The following is a 9,838-nucleotide window of genomic DNA, read 5'->3' as shown; positions in this document are numbered from 1 at the left end:
ATCATAGTGTATCAAAATTGAATTATTTTTTCAATACCTTTATAATGCGCAGAAACAAGCTTCAAAAAGCCCATAAAGTATACAAATTTTTGGCGAGTTTCTAATCTTGAATGCGCACAAACATGTTCGCCTGTCCCTCTGTCCTTCTGTCTGTTAGCGCAACTTTGTAGCGAAAATGAAGATATCGCCTACAAATTTGCAAAAAAAATTGTAATTGACCTAAAGCTTTCAAGGGACACGCCTATAACGCCCACCCGCCCATACTACACAAACTTCTATTTTGAAAATAGAAGAAATCAACTGCATCCACTCCCAATTCTAGAGTATGAGAACTTTGTTCTTTTACTTGTTATATCTTTCATTGGGGAAAACGGTGATGGGTATAAAAGATTCGGTCACGACCGGATTTAATTTTCCATACTTGTTTATAATTAACTTAGTAGAGTGGCAAGAGCAAGTTTTGCGTGTAAAAATTTCGCAAATCATTTTCGACACACACATATATATAGAGTTCCACTAATGGCATTCACTTTATACGCGAAGCATAACCTCTTGCGGATTCCTTACGCGCTTTTACACTTTACGCCCTTATGAAAACAATAAAACGAAATGCCTCAAAAGTACGGGAGGGAAATGAACTGGAGATAACATCTGCCAAAATTTCGCTATGGTATATATTGGGACATGTAAATCCTGGTGTTTTTTCGGTCGATCGCATCTGCGTTTCCCAGGGCGCTAAGTTTTTGAAAATTGTCGTCCAAAAAGTGGAACGATTTGGTAAACGAAGTGGTTCTCTTTTACAATCTTCATCAAAGATGTGTTAATCAGGTAATCGATATCGATTTTTGAGAATCAAGCTCCATGCACTGCCTGTGGAAAATATTGATTTAACGGATCATAATTCCGTAGTTCCAAATTTTAAATAAAGCCCGTTCAAAAGCAGTAACTGAGCTAGCAATCGTCGATGCGCTGCATGAGCTCTTAAAATAAGAGCGCCCTGGGTACTATTGCGAGATTTAATCTTCGTTGGACAAAACTATATTTCCCAGAGATTCAATATTGGCTTTAGGATCTTTGTAAGAGATAAGCAATACACACTTTCAACACAGAATAGTTCGATGAGCACTTGAGCCGAAGACATCCACATTGATCCAGATGAGCACTACTCATTCCCATATTTTCTTGATAACTTAAATTATTATTATTTAAAATTATTTCATAGAAAAAGAGAAAAGAAAGTAGTTCCATGCTTAAACACTTGTAATAATTTTATTAAAAATTACAAAAAATTAGTTCACCAATCATAAATGTGGAAAATAATACCAATGATTAATAATTACGAATTCGCTTATGATACATGTATAGGAACAACTTATGTACCTATGTATGTTTGCGTGAATTAAATATGTCTGCTAAATAATAAATGTTCTTTGGAATTTCGAACTTTGATAACGTGCGCGTTAAAACCGCGTATCTATAATATATATGCACATATATATATATATATATATTTATAGATATATATGTATTCACTGTTTAGTCAGACATAAAATATTATATTCACAAATATAAACCTTCCGTTCATAATCCACAGTCGACCTGCGAAAATACACGCAAGCACATGGATACCTAAGAAAAGAAACAAATTTCCATCTCATCTCTTATTCAATTTTCACTTTTACTAAGCCTATTCTCTTATTACTATTAAAATGCTTTCGGACTTGTGTACTGAAATACATTAAATCTCTTAAAAACAGTTTCACCTACCCATACACATACTGATCACATACAAGAGGGCATTTATCATTTCGTCACCATATTCTCCGTCTAAATAAGTTGGACTTTGATCCCCTTACGTGAAACTCTTTAAAACATGTTTTTCTGGTATAATATTGTTGTTTCGTTTAGCATTTCTGATTGTCGTCAATACATGCACGCGTAGCCACATTTACACCCATATATACATATATGTGTCGGCAGCATTTAGTTTTGTTTTAAATTACCAAAAAGCGGTCTATTAGGTTCGACAAGCGTTTGCCGCTTTTGAATAGCTGTCATACATAAATCAGACGTAAATTTGAAAGTCAATTCGTTTCTTCTTCTTTGTCTTTTTTTTAACTGACCAATCGCTCAGAAAATGTTTTCACGATGACGAAACGGTGAAAGAAGAAGAAGTAAAGAAAGGGAATGATATAAGAAGAAGGCTGCAGCCCAGTGGGCCTGTGTGCCAAATCGGTAAGTGTTATCCCTTTATCGACTAAGCACTAACTATACCTACGACCAAAATAAATTCTACCGCATTGAGATTCGAATTCGCGAATAATGACTGCTTAGTCGCGGTTCCTAGCTACTCGGTTAATCTTGCGGTCTTACAGGTTAGTGGGGCGGCTTCTATAACAATCCTTCCATTACCGCAATATTTCATATTGCCTACGCATGTTAAAACTGCTGTTGCAGCTTATGCAAACCACTGTTTATCGAATATTTCAATCAAAGCTTAGACGGACCTCTTCTCTTAGATTTCCGTTTACAGTTCTTGACTGTGGATAGCGTTTTGGAATCCATCCCGCCCTGACTATAATATGTACGAATCTCGCTGTCAAATTTCAATCCCTTATCGCAATTTTTGGAATGCCTAGAGCCACAAATACAGATAATCAACTAATATGGAATCTATTATAATCAAGAGCAGATGTTTTTCATTGAACGAAAAATACTGTTACGAATGTAAAAAACTAGCAAGCATTGCTTCAAATATATAGTAGGCGTAGCAACTTTTGTGCAATTCACTCTGGTGCGACTCACTTTGGTGTTAATCAATTGAATTTAAAAACATAGTAACCGTAGCAAGGCTCTGTCGGGCAAGTTCTTCAAAATACAAAAATATCAAAAATTAATAGAAGCAATACAAAAAAATTCAAAGTTGAAATTTTCAAATGCATTAAATAAAAAGTTTACAAACAATAATTCAAACAAAAGTTTCCCCGTAGTAACAATATTTCATCCGATTTGGAACAAAATATTGAATATTCTTATCATCTTCGCTCATTATTGTGAACGAACGTATTACTTACCAGACAACAAAAGAGGAAGGAGTTTCTCATCAAGTCACAAAGTAAGTTTAGAAAAGTAATGAAAATGAGGAAGAAGTCAACCAGGAAGGAACAAGAATACTTCAACGGAATTGCGGATAACCTCAAATAAGGCCGCATTCGAATTGGCCGCAATATTATTGAAAGTTTCTAAGGCACCAATAGTTACTTGCCTCTCATCTCAGCTGTAATCAATTATCGCCTCGGAATTTTATACATCGAAGCTGGATGGCTTCATTTTCGTAACTTCCACAAACATTTGAATTGCCTGCTACCCGTTTATAAGAACTTTGAGAGAATTTCATCGCTGTGATCAACAACGTTGAAGTGTAACTTACATACTTGCCGGTGTAATTGTTGAAAATATTAGAATGGAGCTCGGGAAATTTGGACGTTGCGGGGCGTTAGTGAAGATCTTTGATGAAGTAAACTTCAAAGTAACCATTGTTGCTTGGAATCTTATAATGGTATAACGGCCAATTTATGCGCCCGCTGGTGTTTGACATCTCAAAACTAATGTGTATATATATATAAAACCAGCTGTTGTCTGCAAGTCATTTTCTACGTTTTTCTTCATTTCACATGCAATAGCACTCGACACGAAAATGTATGACTACAATTTTTGGTTATTAATTTGATTAACGATAATAAAAGAATAATAATTCCAAAGCAGATTTTTTAAATATGGTTCTTATAAATTTTAATTTTAAGTTGTTTAAATTATCGAGCGCTTTGTGCTACGGTTTTCTATAATGTTCTTGTTTCGGAAAAGCATCACACGCAATTATGTAGTTTTCGTGTCGTGTTTTATTTCCCAGAGTTGAAACAGAGTTGCTTCCGGACTTGCGAGCAAAGTTAATTCGATTGTGTTCGCAGGCAACGACGAAATAATGCCTTAAGTTTTCATTAACTTCGACCAGACCAGCAGACGAACAAATGAACAATGAAGGTAGTCAAGTCAATTTTAGTTGAGGCATAGCTTATGTGTTCTTCTGGATGGTTATCAGAGCTGTCATAACCTTGATGTAGGTGGATGTAGAACTATGCTCTGGCACTAAACACTTACAACTGAATTCTTGAGACCGGTGAGTTGAGTGGCGAAGGATATCAGTCTATGTGCATTATTTAGGAAAGCGTTTCACAGGTCACAGAGTATGTAAGAAATGCATAAAGCACTGCGCTTGTAAATAGTGAAGGTGCATTCTTTTATATATTTTGAGGCAAGTGAGAGGGAGAGTTGGCGTTTGCATCAATTCATAAATACTGACAGGCGGTACTCCACTTGATTAATGTTCGTAACACTAAAAAATTGTTGTACTAATAATTTTTTATTTTTTAATTTTGTTTTATTTATATCAAACCAGCCTTTCATATTTGATTCGCCTTTATGCAGCTAGGCTGGCTAATGGTCTCCTAGGATGATTAGTAGACGAGGGGAGCACTAGGCAGCAGTTGGATTTGAAAGCGGCTTTACCAATGCAAAGCGCGACGACAAGTATACGTTCCTTTGTCCATTTCTAACTACCATGGATCACATAATACATATGTACTTGTTATCACCATAAGTTTCTGGGTCAGTTAAAGTAACTTTCATTTTTCTGCAGACCGTGTGTCTTGTGTCGCATAGAAGCTTAGGATTTTTAAATTGTGCTTAAAAAGTGGAACTTAGCACGTCAATTCCTAGCTTAAGTCCGTATCTGAAATTTAAACTCCGTATTAGGCAATCGCAAACACACAATTGCAAACAAAATTTCGTTTTAAAGCAAGGAGATATTATTTACTTTTTATATGTTGAGTTAAAATTATGAGCATCAAGATGCGAACACAACGTTCTAACTTCTTTGTTTATTATGCAAGGTTGCCTACAAAGTATGAAATTATCTGTTAAAAACTTTTGTCGTGTCACCGTTCAATATTTATTAGGGCAAAGAATTCGTTCTCCTAGCCCTCACCATAACTATGAGCTGAAAACCTTGTCCCGATTTTTCCATCACAAACTTTAATATGGATATGGGACTTAGGTAACACCCACCTTTTATTATACCGATCGATTCCGAATCACTTTCTAAATTGATCTAAGCCTATCTGTCCGTCTGTCCGTCGAATGTCTATCCATGCTGGTTGTGTTTAAGCGGCAGGTCGCAGTTTTCGAAATATTGTGCTGAAATTTGGTACACAGACCTACTTTGGCCCGAGGACGAACGCTGTAGAAAGTGGTTCGGATCGGACCACTTTTTCGGCCAGCTAAGTAATCGTATTTCGGCATTCTAAATTGGTGTGAAAACTTTCGGCCAGGTTGGGCCATCTTTTTAACTCCCTTTCATTTAACGAAAACTGAACTTTATATGACGAAAAATTCTAATTTTTATTGCTTTATGATGAAAACCAAATCCTAATAGAAATTAACGATAAAAAATGAACCGATCCAAATTTGGACAATCTCGGCCTATATCTTATAGGTAGATTTTCACGAAAATTGATCATTTGTGGGGCACCAAAGTCTACATTTTAATATGTTATGATGAAACTTAACTTATAATACAAATTGGGCCACCCATACATATTTTTGGATTCTACCCTCAATAAGGATTGTTAGGAAAATTTTGTTTTTTAGAGCAGATAAGCCTAAGTTTCTCAATTTTTGAATATTTTGGGCACAACTATTCTTAGGGAAAGTAAGTCGTGTCAAGTGAATCTGGATGTTCGAGCGAAGAATTCGAAGAGAAGAATCAAATGATTCATATCATTATACATTTGTGCTCTAGGGATGCGAAGGCATTTTAAAGTACTGAGGACTACACGTAACGAAGGACGGAATTTTACGTTAGAGTATTTTAAATTTACGGTTTAATTTTCTTAGTTAGTCTAGTCCAGTTAGTAAATTTCAACGTTTAATTTTTTTGAAGCAAACTCACAACAGCACGTGGAGAACACGCCGTAGACTAGATGCAGATTTCCCAGTACGAGAACAAACATAAGATTCTTCGTAACGTAACGCTCATCCAACGGATGCTGGTGATCAAGAAAATGACTTAACTGGATTACTACCACGACGTGATGATCGGCTTCATCGCGACAACCAAAATATAAGAGAAATTGAAAGACGAGCCATACGAAGGCAGAATGCTGAATACAGAGAACATGAGCATACTCGTTATAATCGAAGAGTATGCTCTTAAGCGCAACAATCCTGCTTAAGTGAAAAGCGAGATAGCGAGCGGAAAGCTATACAAAAGGTAAATGTAGAATAAAGACAAAATGAAAAAAATCGTAACACGAACGATCATGCTCTGAGATGTAGCAACTCTTCCTACCGGGAAGAAGAATGGTTGCGGGACAACGGAGGGAGATCTTTCAGAAGAGAGATACTGCGTTCTCAACTGCAGCAAAACTTTCGAAACACCCGCCTGATCCGATTGTTATAGCTAGAGATGTAAGTGTAAATTATTATTTGAATGCCTCTGAGAATAATAAGAGATCGAGAATTGCTGGGGGTGGAGTTGATTTGTCTCCTTCAGCTAATGCTTCAATAGTGCTCAGTAAACAGGTAGTTGACAAGCCTTCTGAATTGGGTGGCAAAGGCATTCCAAGTCATGAAAATAATTTTTATCATAATACTTCGCCATGCAATTCCTTCGTGTTTGTTGAAATTTGCGAAAATGCCGAGGGTGTCTTTTTTTATGATTATCTCTTCAATATCAATATCAATCTCTTCAATATTAATGGTTAAAAGAACTAAAGACGATTAGTAAGGATAGAGTCAAACAGTCAGTCTTTAGGCGACGAAGAAGGAATTGCGTCAAGAAGGATGAATTTAAAGTTCTGAAAGTTAATTTTCTCCACAAGTCTATCAAGCTTAGGCAGATGGGGGCATGTGTCGAAGTTTTGCAAAGCCAAGGAGAGCAGGTATCTCAGTTGTGGTAAGTCTCTTAAGTGTACCGAAAACTGTGAAATGATGAGAAGTCTGTTCTGTGGTTCAAGTGAACACAACACTCTAAACAAGTATTGCCCGAACAGAGAGCGGGAGTCAACAAGATTGTGGCCATTAGAAATCTTTCCTACAAAGAAGAAAAAGAATTGAGACGGAAGTTTTCCTCAGGCTACTTTGAATGTCCGGATGATAATTCCTGCGTTGACAACTTCCCTCCATTGGGGAACCCGCCTGCCATTTTGGCCAAGGATGATAAAGAGACTGTTAATAAGATTCTAACAAAGAAAAAATTTAATGCGGTCATTGAAGGGAAATCTGTTATTTCCAAGCCTTGTCCCAGTTCACCCCCAAAGCCGTTTGTAGCAGCCAGCGATTTCGAACAACAACTAGCGTTCCTCGGAATGAAGGATGATCTCTCAGAAGCTTGATAAAGAATTTGAAGAAAAAATATCTTATTGTACTAATTCTGGCTACGATCAAGTCCCTGATGCTACAAGTAAATCCGCTGGGACGCCATTTTTGTTTAAAATATGATTTCCTCTTTACAATATAATATTCAAAGTGTTCGGCGTAATTTAGCATTTTTCGATTTTTACTTAAACTCGAATAATCTTGATTTCTGCATCTTAAGTGAAATTTTTCTGAAAGGCGGCAATTTTTTTAAAGTTAAAGTTTCTAATTATACTTCAACCACCAAGTATACCAATTAAGAAAAGCGTCAATTTCAGACGTATTCCCTACAATTCTGTTGTTGACATTATTATCATCAGAACCATGAATTTTAAACCGAATTTTTTCATGGCATCATGCTACTTTTCATCCAGTGCTGATGTACACACTTTTCGTGATGAGATTCAGAGATTATGTGAGTTTCATGATGGTCAACAAAATGTGATTCTTGCTGAAGATTTCAATGCTTGACATTGCTTTCCTTCAATTCAAAGGATTTTTAGCTTCAAACGAAACCGGAGATTATGGAAAGATTTTAGGATTAGGGAATATTTCAAATGTAATAGGGGTCATATGAGGGTATTAACCTTGAGAATACTGGAAGGTGATGAATTTTGAAGGTCAGAAATTTAGAACGCTACAGAAGATAAAATAAATAAAAAATTGAGAATTTTCATATGTATATTAAATTCCTTTAATTGTAATTATTGTTTAATTCTTCGTGCATTTGCGTATAAAGACAAACGTAAGATAATATATATTTGTGTGTGTGAGCAATACAACGTACCGCGAATATAACCTGCCATGTAAGCAAAAGAATCGTATTAAATAGCTATAACATAGCAAATATACTCATGTTACTCGCATATAAATAGGTTTCCGTATACAAACACGTCATGCCACTTGCAAAAATTTCGGGAGTAACAATCAAGTTTTAAAATGCATCTGTATTCATCTACAGGCGCACAGAAGATAAGCAAACCATTGTAACTTAATAAAACTCTTTGACGGGACTACACAAAAGTTTTATGTAATAATGATTTTCCTGCGGCAAATGAACTCCCTGCAATTATGAACATCTTCCCAGATTTTATATAAAGATTTAAACATTTGATACCAAATATTTGTAGCGACAACCAAGCCGGGGTTTCGCGGATTCAAATCAAGGCACGGTTTTGACCATACTTGAACATAACTGTAGTAGCTGCTCAATCGATAAAGACGTAATACTTACCAAATAGGTACACATCCACTAGCCCGCGGCGAGTCCCTGTGCCTTTCTCTACTTCGGTAAATTTTTCACATCAATTTAGAACAACGAATTATTATTAGTTTGAATTTTTTTGTTGTAAATGATCAAAAAGGTGGTCAGACCCGAAACATTTTCAATATCCTTAATTGAAAACATGTCAGCGTACCAACTTTCCACAACGCATCTTAAAAATTTCCGACGTGTAGGTTGAACGCAGGAATACCAGACGGACAAATCGACAGGCGGAAAAGCTTGGCTTATAATAAAAGGTGGGCCTGTCTTAAGGCCTTTAAAGTGTTGCATACATCGACACGTTCTTAATATACCTTTGCAGCAGCACTTTTGTAGATTATGAGAATAGTAAACATTACAACAGTTTCAGATGTATGTATGCGAAAGTTAAGGTAGCATTCAATCGAAACGATTGAAATAAAAAATGAATAACGTTTAACTAGAAGGTCGGTGACCGCTTCTTTCAAGACAGAGTTTCTTCTTTCTTAAACTAATGTCTAACAAAATTGCTTCGAGCTTTCAAAAACATGTACGGTATTTCGAAGTCTACTTAAGCTCATTTCAAATATATTTATTTATTTTATTTGTTCAGGCATATTACTCGTATAGAATTTAAGTCATATATACTTGCGAGAATGCAATTGTATTTTGTTTGAAATACAAATAGCAACGCACACGATATGTTCTCTCTATACGTAATATATAGTATGGTGAAGACTCTTTAAAATATACTGTTGCTTCTTTGTTAAACGTAATCACATACATACATGAAGACCGTGAATACATTTTTTTTATATTTGTAGTTATTTACAAACATTTATGTTTATGCTGAACATACATAAATATTATATTTGTTGTATTTATTGCATTTAACTTTTTTTCTCTTCTTTTTTTTTATCTTGTTGTGACATTGAGTCTTCTATGCATACAAGAGACTCAAGCAATATTACTATTTTTTATTCGTTTTTTCGAAATTTTTCCAACAAATTCTTTATGCAATCGTCGTATGGAACAAGGTTATCAACCTATGATACAGTTCTCTCTTCATATTTTTTTTATTCCCCTTGATTTCTCATTCGTTTCCATAAAGAGCAAAAAAAA

This window comes from Glossina fuscipes, unplaced genomic scaffold (assembly GCF_014805625.2).
Source record: "Glossina fuscipes isolate IAEA_lab_2018 unplaced genomic scaffold, Yale_Gfus_2 43, whole genome shotgun sequence".
Lineage (NCBI taxonomy): Eukaryota > Metazoa > Arthropoda > Insecta > Diptera > Glossinidae > Glossina > Glossina fuscipes.
The sequence above is the reverse complement of the archived record's forward strand: the minus strand, read 5'-3'. Positions refer to the sequence as shown.